Source organism: Amblyomma mixtum, chromosome 3 (assembly GCF_055824585.1).
Source record: "Amblyomma mixtum isolate Tamu chromosome 3, ASM5582458v1, whole genome shotgun sequence".
Lineage (NCBI taxonomy): Eukaryota > Metazoa > Arthropoda > Arachnida > Ixodida > Ixodidae > Amblyomma > Amblyomma mixtum.
In genome coordinates this window covers 233,803,076-233,818,782 of record NC_143014.1, presented here as the reverse complement: position 1 = coordinate 233,818,782, position 15,707 = coordinate 233,803,076, and the positions used below count along the sequence as shown (strand labels likewise).

Genomic DNA, 15,707 nt, shown 5'->3' with positions numbered 1-15,707 from the left:
GAGTACTCCATGGCATTTTTCTTTTCAGGCTAATCGAACGAAAGATCGCTAGCGCCTGGTTAATGCCGGCCGGTTGGCTGTTCGCGAAAAGCGAACGTTTTCTAGGCCTAAAATGCCGGAGTCGAGGGGAGGGCTGCGGCGTAATTTCGACCACGTGGGGTTCTTCATCGTATGCTGACATTTCGCAGCGCACGGGCGTTTCTGAATTTCGTCTGCATCGAAATTAATGTGGCAGTCACGACCGCGACCCGATCCCGCCACCTTGCCGTATGAGCCGCAGCGGCGTCTGACTTTACACGAGGTCGAAAGTTTTGTGGGCCTAACATGTCGCGCGGAGTAATTTCGACCGCGTGGGGTTCTTTATCGTGTGCTGAGATTCCGCAGCGCACGGGCGTTTCTGCCTGCATCGAAATGCGGCAGTCACGGTCGCGCTCCTATCCCGCTACTTCGTCCACTGAGCCACAGCGACATTTCTCTGACGTACAGCGTCGAAATTTTTCTATGCCTAAATCCTGTTTCACATGACAGCGAAAATGCTAGCGAATCCTGTCACCGCGGCGGAAAAACCTGTTTTTGAGTCGTCGCTGCGACGAGCGGCGAGGTTGCAACAAGTTGGAAATTTTCGCTGCGACGCGTCGCTCAATCGCTCAGTCGCTTGCATGTGAACCGGCCTTAACATGTGGCTGTATCGCGTGTTTCGTAAATCAGAGAAAATCGAAAAAAAAATTCTCTCGGCTTAACCGCGCGTTTGTTCGGGCTCAAATTTCGCACAGAGGTTGCATTTGGTGGTCAGTTTTGTTTTATACCACATTTGGGTGGGGTACTTGCCTGAGTCAGTCAGAATTATTTGGAAATCCCCATCGTATGTGGCGACGACGATCCAAAACTGAAAGACATCGCAGCAATGGTACCCGTGGCGCCATCTCGCACCCACCGGAGAAACCCAGCTGTGCTAAGTTGGTGAGCACATTATCTTTGCTTCTATCTCTCTGCTGCGAAGCAGCGCGAGACACATGGCGAGACATCACCGAAAATGCGATCGTACAGCGATCAAGAGAAGGCCATGGCTGTGACTTGGCTATGCACGTGGCTATGCGTGGCCAACTGCTCCCCACCGCCCTCCCCGGTAGAGAGCTCGTTTCTCCGATGGGTGCGAGATGGCGCCACGGGTACCACTGCTGCAAAGTTTTTTGGTTTTGGTTCGCCGTCACCGCATACGATGGGGATTTCCTGATAATTCTGACTGAATCAAGCAAATAACCCACCTAAATATAATAAAAAACAAAACTGACCACCAAATGCAACCTCTGTGCGAAATTTTAGCCCGAACAAATGCGCGGTTAAGCCGAGAGAATATTTTTTAGATTTTCTCTGATTTGTGCAACAGTCGGTAGTTGGATGCTGCGAAGTAATATCGACGATGTGGGGGGTCTTTAATGTGTGCTTAGGTTTCGCATCACAGAGGTGTTTCTGAATTTCGCCTCCATTGAGGTACGGCAGTCATGACCGCGGTCCGATCCTGTTACTTTGACCTCTTAGCCACAGTGGCATCTGTAGTGTCGTGAGGTCAGAAAGGTGCATGAGAGCGAAATGATGGCTAATGGTGTTTTTACCGCAAGGACATCAAGGCCAAAGAGCTCCAGAGACATTGGATTAACCCAGGATGAGACATTCATAGAAAGTGATAGAGTAACAGTGGGCATAACATTACCTGGAAAAATTGAGCAACCTAAAAATTCAGCACTGCAGCACAAAACTCCGGGATCATGTCAGCTGTTCACTCAAGAGGTGAATAATAGAACACCAATTTTCTTTTAAAAAGTTGAGCATTCTTTGCAGTGGGACTAATGAATCTGGTGCAAGGAGAAGTTTAGGGATAAGTTGGGTGCACTGTTTGTACATTTGTAGAAAATGTGCTGTCCGGTCGTTCTTGCATCGATTACACTTAGTGAGGGGGTGCACAACAAAGTTGCTATGCCCACATTTATCACATACAGGGTGAGGGTTTGACATAAGTAGAGATGAGTGGATCTGATGTGTATGGCCTATCCTCAGTATTGTCGAAGCCGCTAAAATGGCAGTTTTTAAGCTGGTGTTTCCAGTCACTGATATAAGGCTTAATCGTCTGTTTTGCTTCATTTCAGTTATTTTTGTGTTTAATCTGACATCTGTTATCCAGGTAAGGAGTGTGGGTAATATCCACAGGTCTTATATTTTTGGATGCAAATGCTGTTGCCTTGTCACCTTCATTTCCATGTAATAGTGGCTTGGGACCCAAAAAATTGTTGATTGCAGGCCTTATTCAGTGACTTCGTGGTACACCCAAGCACCGTCATGCATATTTATTTAAATGACAGTGCACTGGCTTGCATATTTCTCATTGCACCCGAAATGGCCGGTACAGCACTTGTGAGTCCATGTATATGAGGTTTTGTTATTCTGTTTTTTAAAATCTTATATACTGCCATGAGGGTTGCGAATGTTTCATCAGGGAGGATAGTCATGTCCTTGCTTATGGTTTTAGTTGCCGAGAGTGTCTTTCCAATAATTGCACACGTAACAGAATCTGCTCATTTGTCAATCTGTCAATCTGTGTAGAACTGTTCACGACTATTTTTCTTGAAGGGAAAGAAGTGCTGTTGAATAGCTTGCAGTGGGCTGTTCCTGTTTGGAACAGTTGGGAAAAATTTATCGCCTTCAGTGAGCAGAGGTAAGCATGGAACTTGCGCCACATTCATGCATTTGGTTGGGCAGTTGTCAAGGGGCCCTTCAATATGATCAGCTAGAATTCTCACACGTGGGAGGAAAGGCTGCTGGTGAGTTGGTTTACAGGCATACAACCTCAGTGCTTATGTTTGAGTTGAACTGCGACATGGGCGATAACCAAGCAATTGGACCTTACATCATAGACTTGTTCGCTCTTTAGATGGACTCCACACATTGGTAGCAATGACTAGGCTCTTAACTGGACAAGTTCTCAAGGTTCCTGTAGACTAACAAAGGGCCATATGATGTGCTGGATCGAGAAGCCTTAAGACTGATTCTCTTTCAGATTGGTACACTGTGCGTGCATAGTATGTATTCTTGAAAGCAGATTACGGTGCAGTTCTAGCAGGCATTTGAAGTGGTGCAATAAATGTGCAATTAAGAACGAGGGAATAATACAGTACTTGAATCAGAGCAGGATACTTGCAGTATGAAGGGGATGTCCGAATGACAGAAGTGACAAAAGCCCACCGATTGCTTGAGGGAGTGAACAGTATCCGTATGCTGCCTAATCCCACCTTCTGATATCCGCATGGCAGCCTGTGAGCTAATGGGCTAAGCTTGGGGTTTGGGGAATATATATTCACTTGCTTGTGGTTGTGCTGTGGAATGTGCCAGGAGGGGAACATGAAAAGCATTTTTAGTTGCATTGCAGTGAAGTTTGTTATATAATCAGCGCTTTCCTTGCACCACCTCTTGTTTCCACCTCAATTTGTTGTAAAACATATGTGTTCGTAAATTCATGCCTACGCATAGAATGCAGCTTATGACAGTCACTATAACAGCACACATTGAGATTGCTGTTTGTGTAGCTATAAGTATGACGACTTTTCTGTGTGCTGTCTTTGTGTTGCACTGTGTGCCTAAGCATAGTTGCTATTCTCGTAAATGTGTTTATATGGATTTCGGGGGATAAGAACATAAGAACCGCGTGCTGAGGGACTGCAGCGACGATGACGACGGCAGCACTAGTAAGGACGATGGCGCAAGGGTGGTCGAGTAGTCCAGTGAATAATGCATTTTCATTTTGGAATGTGCCTTTGGGCAAGCTCTTCTTTTTTTTTCCTGACATGCGGTGTGTGTGAGGGGGTTTGACTTAATTTGAGTCGACATACTTAGTTGTGTAAATGCAATAGTTAACCTCGCCCCCTCCCCCCCCCCCAAATAGCACGTCAGGCGAGAAAAGAGAACATGCCCGTTGGTACATTCCACTCTTCTGCTTCAGTCTTCTAGAGCTCGCTGTTTCAAAAGGCTTGCCAATGTGGATGCATGACATTGTGCTCTACAGTTTCAGGAATAGAAGGGCACCAACAGGGCATGTTTTCAGGGCTGGTTGCTTTTTGTCGCTCATCCAGACTGATGGATCTCTGCAAATGCTGTGAATAGAGCCATAAAATGTTACCCACTTATTCCTGAAGGCATTGTGAAACTGCAAATGAGTAGAAAATAAAAAAAAATAATCTAAGATTGCCTAAGCATTTCCTGATGTGGCTTTAGCTCCAGTGCTTCCTTGCTGCTAGCCTGTCAGCTAGAGGGCTGAGCTTTGCCCATGGCCCTGCAGCTGTGCACTAAATGGTTGTCTAGGCACTTAGCAGCCGTTGAATGGAATAGATTTCCCTATGCAGAAGCACCTGGCAGCACATGTGGCACTAATTTGTGCCACTGTATTGTTGCATTGTAAGGCCTAGCTCAATAGCCATGCTTCACGTGGTAAGCATTCATGGCACATGTGCCTTTGAACCTTTTCAGTGGGATGAAAATCTGTCATTTTTTTCTCAATGACTTTGCTGTTGGCAGTCACAGGGTTAAATCCCATTTGTGGCTGTTACTTTTTGAAATGGCCAAAGCCAAATTCATAGCAGGTGGTATGAGAGTGGTTTGACTAGGATTAACTGCAGGTAAGCTTTCCTGCCATGACATGAAACTAACCTTATGATATTAACCAATGTGTGATTCAATATGTGAGTGAAGGTGTCACCTTGAGAGCACTGTGCTTGTTGGGCATATGATAGACTAGTTACAAAGGAATGTAGAAATTTAGCTATGAAAAGCAAGAAAGGGATTTTGATTGTGGGAAAAGTTGCAGAGCAAGTACGACAGGTGGACTGTGCCGAGTGAACAGTGCTGCGCGCTTTTGTAGCCTTTGGTGGGACTCTTGGGTTTCCTGTGTGCCCCTCTCCATACGTAATGCGAGAGCACAGTTGGTGCATTGGATCTTCATTAGCAGAAGAGTGACAAAAGTTTGGTATACTAGACTGGTAGGCGTGTCTCTTGGTAATGGAAGTTTAGTACCTGCTGCACCTTCTCTGCAAGTGCCGGTTCTCCCTGTTGACTTTGTTGATGTATTCTCGGTGCAGGGCATCGGATTTTTGGATGCGGTGCTGGGCCCAGGTACGTGCTTTGAATGTGTGCATTTCCTCTTTTTTTTTCTGCTAAGCATTTCTGCTGCAATTTCAGACTTTGCTGATGTCTGTCGAACTATCATTGGATTTTAGTTTCACATCCGTCTGTCAGAAGTCCTGCCAGATCGATATCATTTTTATAGATTTCAGTAAAGAATGGGACGTCGTCTCCCGTCCTAAATTAATTTCCACGCTTCAACAAGTTGGTCTTCCTAGCATCATAGTTAACTGTGGTTTAGCTTGCCATCTAATCGAATACAATTTGTTAGTATTGACAATTATTCAGGTAATGTTCCTGTCTCTTCTGGTGTCTCCCAAGGAAGTATTCCAGCTCTCCTGTTATTTTCGATATGTAGTAACGACATTGTTAAAGTTGTCCTCATCCTGTTCAGATCAGGCTGTTTCCAAACGGCTCTGTTTTGTTTAATATAATTACTTGTTGTGAATACCTGGTCTCACTTAAGTATACTCTATTCTCGATTGGTGTAATCAGTAGGACACAAGAGTCCCACTAGCTTCGAGTGCTGGCAAAAGGTAAACTACGTCCCCATGTGGCACATTTATTGTGTGCTGTATACTAGTACATACAATGGAACACCAATAAGCATGTTTTTATCTTTCTCTGGTAGGCCTCTTTTAATTTCACTTTCACATTATTTGTTCTCAGTTTTCCATGCAGAGAAAACAAATATGTCCAGGACAAAGTACGGTGTACCTGACTGAGCCCTAAACCGCAAACTTTGTCAGTTTGGAATGTTTGGAAACAGCGCAATTCTAAAAACTAAAATACACATTTCGAACGCGCTGAATTCTGTGCAGCAATAAAAAAAAAGCACTATTAAGAGCACATCGCAACAACTGACGTGAGATGCATTAAGTAGGACAACAAATATATATATCTGCTAAAAAGTGCTCTTAGTTAAAGGTTACAGTACTAAATCGAAATTTATGAAATGGAATACAAGACTGATGACAGTATGGTACAACAAATAACTCTGAACACATCAAGCAGAACAATACAACTCGGATGAAAAAAGGGATCATTTCTGTATGTTCTGCGTGTTTTTCCAAACTTGGCTGGACGGTTTGACGACGCTCTGTTTGGTGAAAAAAAAAAAAACTCAAGTTCAACTGTTAGGCTCTTTTCATCTTTCAGCTGCCTCACAATACTTCCTGAAGCAAAATGCAGCTGCACTGTGGTGTTCCTCAATTTTAGCCTATGATATATATTTAATATAGTGCTTTTGTCAGTCGAACGTGTATTGTATTTGCCACGTTTGAAAACTAGAGAAGCATTCCTAGAAAGTATCTTTGGCAAAAAAAGTCGTATTCGTACGACTGAGTACGTACTTATTCTCGGGCTTTGCTTGTACTTGCCCAGAGAAGTAAAGCTGCACTGCCGCGGTTTCCCAAGTGGATGAATGAGTGCAATGCCAGCATTTTCTCTAGCCATCTCTGTGTAACTCTGTACCTTCAAGAAGTTTGCCATGACACAGGGCCAGATCTCTCCCTTTCACAACATGTACTAGGTACTACAAACGCGGTTGATGCAAATTTAGGGATGATACAAATTCGGGAAATTCCTGACCCGAGTACATTGTGAACAGTGTGCTTAATTTCGGATGTTCCGAAGACTTCCCCACATCCGTTACGGATGTGTACGCGCAAGCTGCGAGCAGTGGCGCTCGGCTCACACATCAGACTCCACAATTCCTAGGTTGTGCGCACAAGGAGCAGTGAGTGGCAGCATGTGGCCGTAAATAAATACTGTCAGCCATAAACGAGTCTGTGCGAGTACATTTCGCATGATGCTTGATACCGATTTTGTTTGTTTTTGATGTGATATGATGCTTGGGATTATGCGAATTCGCTCACGACCCCGTGAGATTCGTATCGAGATTCAACTTCACTAGGCGAAGTGAAATGCTGTTTGTGGCCTAGCAGTGCTAAACTGGTTCCTGGTGCTGTGAAAACAATTCATGATACACAGTATCTTGATTAAGGGTCTTTACGCAGTGACCACGAAGGAGGGTGCTCAGTGTCTGATCTCAGCCGCTAGAAAAGTTCATGTCGGGCATCCTAAATGAACCCAGGAATCCTTGTTGCTTTTAATTGCATGGCTTCATGTTTTACATTGCGTGGTACGACTCCAATAAGCGTAATTTTCGCTTACTTGTTTTACCAGCAGAAATTCTTGTTTTGATTTATATGAAATGTGTGTAGTATTTGTTTCCCTAACTTATTATTACAGGAATGAGTCAAGACGTAAATTGAGACCTTGAAGAAAAGTGTCGACTCGCACTGTGGAGCTGACCGAAATTGTATAATTAATAATCAGCGTTGGAAATTCTTTTTTTCTATCCAACCCTGGCTTGCTCCTAATCGGAAAGCTGTCTACTGTTAATGCTGCAAGTTTGAATCAGTGTGGAAGGTTTCAGTGTGGCCGTTTCCGTTCATCCTGCAGAGAGGGGCACCAGCAGCTGCGGGACATCTGCAGCTGCCCAGCTCGAGGGCCAGCCTTAAGGAGTGAGTGCTGCCAATCTTTGGTGTACAAAAATCTTACAATTCCTCTGCATGGCTGGGTTCTGGTTGAAGTTGGAGGCATTTTCAAGTGCGGGCATACGAAAAAAAAAAATGTCCAGCTTTAGTCTGGTTTACTTTTACCCAAACATCAACATCATGGCAAAAATTGTAGTCTGTGTGCATTAAGCAGCTGAATGTTGGCTAGACAAATGGTCTTTAAAATTTACCTTATGTACACGTGTGACTGCTGCTCTTTTTTCTGCAGTTATGACACAGTCTGGCCATTGCATGGGGCCTGCACAGGACTTGGGATTAGCGGTGCCTCGATTATGCAGCCCATTTTTTCATGCTGTGACACAAATTAGCTGAGTTACGGTAAATTCTTCTAATGCATACTGCAATGAAAGTATGAATGATAAGATGCACGCCCGACGACCGGCACGAATAAACTGTGTAATGTAAAACAGGTTGCTAGGTCAGTTTACTGGCAAACGTGACGTAATTATAAGTTAAAATGAGGATCCTCCAATGATCTGGCACTCAGCTAACAGTAATGATGCCTAGGCTGATGGTTCGGAGCAGTGTTCTACGCGTGCGGCACATGCCCGTCAGTGGGAGGTGGCGCTCCCCTGACTGTGTGTCCGTGCACTTTGCTCTCAAAGGCTTCGCAGAAATCAGTTTTAGGTTCATTTTAATGTAAAGTTATTGTGCGATGGTAAACTGGTAACAAGGCTAAACCTTTTATTGTAAACAATGACTACAGTGGAACCCTGACTATGCGTCCCCCGTTCATGGGAGGGCCTTCATGTGAAAGCGTTTTTTTTCTCTCCACTTCATTTTTATTTCAGTGCCTTAGTGAATTCTGTAAACCTAATCTTTTGGCTTACGCCATTCAGTTCTTGTGAATTGCCTTTTTTTCTGTTTCTTTTCCAGTTGCAAACTGTTTGCTTGGATTCAGAAGTTAACTTTGTTTTGAAACTATTTGAAGAGAAAAACTATTTCCCTTTGCGTTCGCTTCCAACTGAGAACCGACTTATCGCACTTGCCTACGCCAGGCTTCTCTTCAATCAGCTGTGCTTCCCGCACTGCTGTCCGCCACGCGCCCACTTCCCTCGCACTGAGAGGCATTGGCCGAGAACTGGAGCCAGAGGGCTGCGTGGAGGGAGAGCCATTCCTAAGCAGCCACGTGCACACAACCACCAGCCTATATTGAGCTGAGGAATCTAGGCGGTGGCATGGCCACAATCAGCATGAAGCGGATGGCAGAATAGGAGAAGTGACAAAAGCCCACTGATTCCTTGAGGGAGTGAACAGTATCCCTATGCTGCCTAATCCCACCTTCTGATATCCGCATGGCAGCCTGTGAGCTAATGGGCTGAGCTTTGGGAATATATACTGACTTGCTTGTGGATGTGCTTTGGAATGTGCCAGTGGGGGAACATGAAAAGCATTTTTAATTGCATTGCAGTGAAGTTTGTTATATAATCAGCGCTTTCTGTGCACCATCTCTTGTTTCCACCTCAATTTGTTGTAAAACATGTGTGTTCCTAAATCCCTGCCTAGGCATGGAATGCAGCCTATGACAGGCGCTATCAAAGCATACATTAAGATTGCTGTTTGTGTAGCTATAAGTATGACGACTTTTCTGTTGGATGTGTTTGTGTTGCACCATGTGCCTAAGCATGGTTGCTATTCTCGTAAATGTGTTTATATGGATTTCGGGGGATGAGAACGTAACAACCGCGTGCTGTGGGACCGCAGCAGTGATGATGACGACAGCACTAGTGAGGACGATGGCGCAAGGGTGGTCGAGTAGTCCAGTGAATAATGTATTTTCATTTTGGAATGTGCCTTCGGGCAAGCTCTTTTTTTTCTGACATGCGGTGTGTGGGGGGTCTCAACTTTATTTCAGTCGACATACATAGCCGTGTAAATGCATTAGTTAACCTCGCCCCCTCCCCCCCCCAAATAGCATGTTAGGCGAGAAAAGAGAAGAACATGCCCGTGGGCACATTCTACTCTTCTCCTTCAGTCTTCTAGAGCTCCCTGCTTCAACTGGCTTGCCAATGTCGATGCATGGAATTGTGCTCTACAGTTACGGGAATAGAAGGGCACCAACAGGGCATGTTTTCAGGGCTGGTTGCTTTTTATCGCTCATCCAGACTGATGGATTTCTGCAAATGCTGTGAATAGAGCCATAAAATGTTACCCACTTATTCCTGAAGGCATTGTGAAACTGCAAATGAGTAGAAAATAAAAAAAAATAATTTAAGATTGCCTAAGCATTTCCTGATGTAGCTTTAGCTCCAGTGCTTCCTTGCTGCTAGCCTGTCAGCTAGAGGGCTGAGCTTTGCCCATGGCCCTGCAGCTGTGCACTAAATGGTTGTCTAGGCACTTAGCAGCCACTGAATGGAATAGATTTTCCTATGCAGAAGCACCTGGCAGCAAATGTGGCACTAATTTGTGCCACTGTATTGTTGCATTGTAAGGCCTAGCTCAATAGCCATGCTTCACGTGGTAAGCATTCATGGCACATGTGCCTTTGAACCTTTTCAGTGGGATGAAAATCTGTCATTTTTTTCTCAATGACCTTGCTGTTGGCAGTCACAGGGTTAAATCCCATTTGTCGCTGCTACTTTTTGATATGGCCGAAGCCAAATTCATAGCAGGTGGTATATGGGAGTGGTTTGACTAGGACTAACTGCTGGTAAGTTTTCCTGCCATGACATAAAAGCAAGCTTATGATATTAACCAATGAGTGATGCAATATGTGAGTGAAGGTGTCAGCTTGAGGGCACTGTGCTTGTTGGGAATATGATAGGACTAGTTACAAAGGAATGTGGAAATTTAGCTATGAAAAGCAAGAAAGGGATTTTGATTGTGGGAAAAGTTGCAGAGCAAGTACAACAGGTGGACTGTGCCGAGTGAACAGTGCTTCACACTTCTGTAGCCCTGGGTGGGACTCTTGGGTTTCCTGTGTGCCCCTTCCGTATGCAGTGGGAGAGCACAGTTGTTGCATTGGATCTTCATTAGCAGAAGAGTGACAAAAGTTTGGTATACTAGACTGGTAGGCGTGTCTCTTGCTAATGGAACTTTAGTACCTGCTGCACCTTCTCTGCAAGTGCCGGTTCTCCCTGTTGACTTTGTATGTATTCTCTCTCAGTGCAGGGCTTCGGCGTATTGGATGTGGTGTTGAGCCCAGGTACGTGCTTTGAATGTGTGCATTTCCTCTCTTTTTTTTCTGCTAAGCATTTCTGCTGCAATTTCAGACTTTGCTGATGTCTGTCGAAGTAACATTGGATTTTAGTTTCACATCCGTCCGTCAGAAGTCCTGCCAGATCAATATCATTTTTATAGATTTCAGTAAAGAATGGGACCTCGTCTCCCGTCCTAAATTAATTCCCACGCTTCAACAAGTTGGTCTTCCTAGCATCATAGTTAACTGTGGTTTAGCTTGCCATCTAATCGAATACAATTTGTTAGTATTGACAATTATTCAGGTAATGTTCCTGTCTCTTCTGCTGTCTCCCAAGGAAGTATTCCAGCTCTCCTGTTATTTTTGATATGTAGTAACGACGACATTGTTGAAGTTTTCCTCATCCTGTTCAAATCGGGCTGTTTAGAAATGGCTCTGTTTTGTTTAATGTAATTACTTGTTGTGAATACCTGGTCTCACTTAAGTATACTGCAAAGAATATTCTCGATTGGTATATTCAGTAGGATTCGAGAGTCCCACTTGCTTCGATTGCTGGAAAAAGGTAAACTGTGTCCCCATGTGGCACATTTTTGTGTGCTGTATACTAGTACATGCAATGGAACACCAATAAGCGTGTTTTTATCTTTTCTCTGATAGGCCTCCGTTTAATTTCATTTTCACATTATTTGTTCTCAGTTTTCAATACAGAGAAAACAAAAATGTCGAGGACATAAAGTACGGTGTACTTGACAGGGCCCTAAACCTCCAACTTAGTTAAATGTTTGGAAACACCGCAATTTCCTTCTAAAAAACTAAACTACACATTTAGAACACACTGAATGCTATGCAGCAATAAAAAAAAAGCGCTACTAAGAGCACATCGCAACAACTGGAATGAGGTACATTAAGTAGGACAACAAATATATATATCTGCTAAAATGTGCTCTTAGTTTGAGGATACAGTACTAAATGGAAATTCATAAAATAAAATACAGGACTGATGACAGGATGATACAACAACTTGGAACACATCAAGTAGAGCAATACAACTCGGACAAAAAAAGGGGTCATTTCTGTATGTTCTGCGTGTTTTTCCAACCGTGGCTGGACAGTCTGACGACGCTCGGTTTGGGGGGAAAAAAAACTCAAGTTGAGCTTTTACGCTCTTTTCATCTTTCAGAGCCCCATGATACTTCCTGAAGCAAAATGCAGCTGCACTGTAGTGTTCCTCACTTTGAGCCGATGATATATATTTAATGTAGTGTTTTTGTCAGTCGAACATGTATTGTATTTGCCACGTTTGAAAACTAGTGAAGCATCCCTAGAAAGTATCTTTTGAAAAAAAGTCGTATTCGTACGACTGAGTACGTACTTATTCTCGGGCTTTGCTTGTACTTGCCCAGAAAAATAAAGCTGCACTGCCGCTCTTTCCGAAGTGGATGAATGATTGCGATGCCAGCATTTTCTCTAGCCATCTCTATGTAACTCTGTACCTTCAAGTAGTTTGCCATCACTCAGGGCCACATCTCTCCCCTTCACATCGTGTACTAGGTACCACGAACTCGGTTGATGCAAATTTAGGGATGATACAAATTCGGGAAATTCCCCGACCCGAGTGCATTGTGAACAGTGTGGTTAATTTCGGATGTTCCAAAGACGTCCTCACTCCGTTACGGATATGTACGTGCAAGCTGCGAGCAGTGGCGCTCGGCCCACACATCACAGACTCCACAATTCCTAGTTTGTGCGCACAAGGAGCAGTGAGTGGCAGCATGTGGCCATAAATAAATACTGTCAGCCATAAACGAGTCTGTGCACATACATTTCGCATGATGCTTGAAATATGTGCGAGTACATTTCGCATGATGCTCGATACCGATTTTGTTTGTTTTTGAGGTGATACGTTGCTTGGGATTATGCGAATTCGCTCACGACCCCGTGAGATTCGTATCGAGATTCGACTGCACTAGGCGAAGTGAAATGCTGTTTTTGGCCTAGCAGCGCTAAACTGGTTCCTGGTGCTGTGAACGCAATTCATGATACACAGTAGCTTGATTAAGGGTCTTTACCCAGGAATCCTTGTTGCTTTTAATTGCATGGCTTCATGTTTTACAATGCGTGGTACGACTCCAATAAGCGTAATTTTCGTTTACTTGTTTTACCAGCAGAAATTCTTGTATTGATTTATATGAAATGTGTGTACTAGTCAAATTTCAATGCAGCAAACACTGTCACAGCAGTCTATATTTAATTCTCTATCAGCTAGCCCTGTAATGTTATGTAATTAATTTCCCCCACACTGTACACGGTGACTCAGTGGTTATGGTGCTTGGCTGCTAACACGAAAGGTGCGGGTTCGATCCCGCTGGTGGCAATCGAATTTCAATGAACGCGAAATTCTAGAGGCCTGTTTACTGTGCGAGGGTTTGCCTGAACTGCAGAAGACTGGGCTCCTGTTTGGCTCAGACCACTGTTATTACTCATTGTTTTTTCAGGCGGCTCAAAGGAGGCGTTCTGTCGTCCATCAGCGGTCGTAGCCATGGAGGATGGGAAGTATGCCGTAAAAGATGACTGCTGCATCTACGTCTTCTCCAAACACGGTCAATTCATCCACACTTTGGGGAAGGGGAGCCTGCGCAGGCCATATGGTGAGTTATTTTATGAACTGTGTGTGGTTTCTCTGCAGTGCTCTAGTACGACCACCATAGCTGCTGCTGTGCCTTCCGGCGATGTTTAAAGCTAGCAGTGGGTGCCGTAATTGCAGCCAAAGGCCTGACGACGTTTATGTGGCAGGTGAATCACATTGCGGAAGGGAAAAGAAAAAGAATATAGAAGGGATGGACGCATACTTGTCAGCAGATGAACCATTGAAATGCATGGTATGCGTGCATACATACACAGGCACTTGAAGCAGAAGTAAACTAGCCAGGAGGGCCGCCGCGGTGGCTCAGTGGTTATGGCGCTCGGCTGCTGACCCGAAAGACGCGGGTTCGATCTCGGTCGCGGCGGTCGAATTTCGATGGAGGTGAAATTATAGTGGCCCGTGTACTGTGCGATGTCAATGCACATTAAAAAACCCCAGGTGGTCAAAATTTCCAGAGCCCTCCACTACAGCGTCCCTCACAGTCCGAGTTGCTTTGGAACGTTAAACCGCCGTAAACCATACTTGCATGGCAGAAAGAACAAGTGGGTCATAGCAAAGTTTGAGGCAGGCAACGTGCACCGTTAAGTGGTTTTAGTGACGATGGTCCAAAGAAGACTCAATGGCCTCACCAATATAGTTCACTGTGAAGGTTTGTTGAATATTTTATCTAAAATATTTGAAGGCGCCATCAACTGCGGGTCACAAAATTTCATTGCCAAACGTAACATTATGAATGATTCACAGTATGTGATTTTGAAGAAAGGTCTACAGAAAAAGCACTGCTAACAGTTAAATAGAAAATTATTGATAACATCGGAGCGAGAAAATGCAGGCTTGCTTGTTTTTAGACTTTGTAAATGCTTTTGACTGCGTTTATCGTATTATTCTCCTTCACTAGCAATTTTTATGGTGTGCATAGAATTTCCGCAGCCCCGTTTGATAGTTATTTCGCAAACAGTTTTCAGTATGTCCACATATACTCCAATGATTCGTAGAAGCTCCACATCACACAAGGTGTGTGCCACAGGACTCGATCTTAGGGCCGCTTCTGTTGATAACTTGTGTTAACGATATATTAATATGACAGATTCATCAGACGTAATGTATACTGGGGACACAAACAATTTTTTCAGTGATCCAGCTTTGGGCCCGCTTGAAGACAAGGCAAATGCGTTAACCTTCTAGCTCACCTTCTCTCCTGGTTGCATACAAACAGACTGTCTTAGATCTTTCGAAGACGCTCTACATAATTTTCAGGCCTATTAACACTATAGAAGGGTATCTGCTAATGTTTATTCTGGTTACACTGCGATTTAGAAGATTTTCCAGTCACAAATTTTTTGGTGTTTGGTTCAGCGAGACGCTATGTTGGAATACACATAATTTGAAACTTGCTGCCAGTCTGAGCAGAGTGGTTGGCTGCCTTTACTGATTGGCTGGCGTAATACCTACATGGCCAAAGATATCAATGAACTAGGCACATTCACTCCAAAATATTTTACTGCATTCTCGTCTGGGAACTGCAACTTCTGGTAATTACAAAAAAATTAATAACGATGCAAAAGAAAGCATTGAGAGCAATTGGGGAAATCACAGCTGACCACAGAACCTCTGAACAATGCCATTGTTCATCAAACGCTGTATTCTGAAGGGAGATGAGATATATTTGTTCAGACTATTTGAACATATTCACAAAAACTGATCATATGCTTTTATTTTTGATAATTCTTCCTTAACATTGCACTTCAGAATGCAGCAAAAATTGTTTCCTGAAATCTGGTCTTATTATAGTAAATGGACACTATGTTACCAAATTCCTGCAGCCATTAATAAATTACTGCCACTTCATTTCAAATCTTCCGCATCAAGGTCCAAAGAGAACCTCAAACAATACTTAATAAGTAGTATCATTCAGTTTCCGTAATATTTCGCTCGAGATTTCCTTGCAGTTACTGGGTGCTTTCCATGATTCATGCTACTTTGTTTGACGATTATGTGTTATGAGAAGAAAATCTTTGTTGGGTTGTTCTATTTACTTTATGTAGAAAATTGAGTGTTGCAAATTGTTCTGGGGCATCATTGTGTTACAACCTGCATATACAACCTCTTTTTTTTTCCCTAACATTTATTATAAATAAGGTAGCATGTACAAATAAGATTTTTTTTCTTTCTTTTT

The 15,707-nt window shown here is 43.7% G+C and overlaps 1 pseudogene across 1 annotated transcript in view; it reads left to right on the top strand.

Annotated features, from left to right (window-relative positions):
• The first annotated feature begins 2,185 nt into the window (after nucleotides 1-2,185).
• The window catches only part of LOC149354040 (serine/threonine-protein kinase PLK1-like), a 72,735-nt pseudogene continuing 59,213 nt past the window's right edge, over nucleotides 2,186-15,707 (top strand). The window contains exons 1-5 of the transcript XR_016291149.1: nucleotides 2,186-2,816; nucleotides 5,124-5,157; nucleotides 7,633-7,694; nucleotides 10,855-10,893; nucleotides 13,383-13,535. The product of XR_016291149.1 is annotated as a serine/threonine-protein kinase PLK1-like (transcript). The remainder of the gene's footprint in view (nucleotides 2,817-5,123; nucleotides 5,158-7,632; nucleotides 7,695-10,854; nucleotides 10,894-13,382; nucleotides 13,536-15,707) is intronic.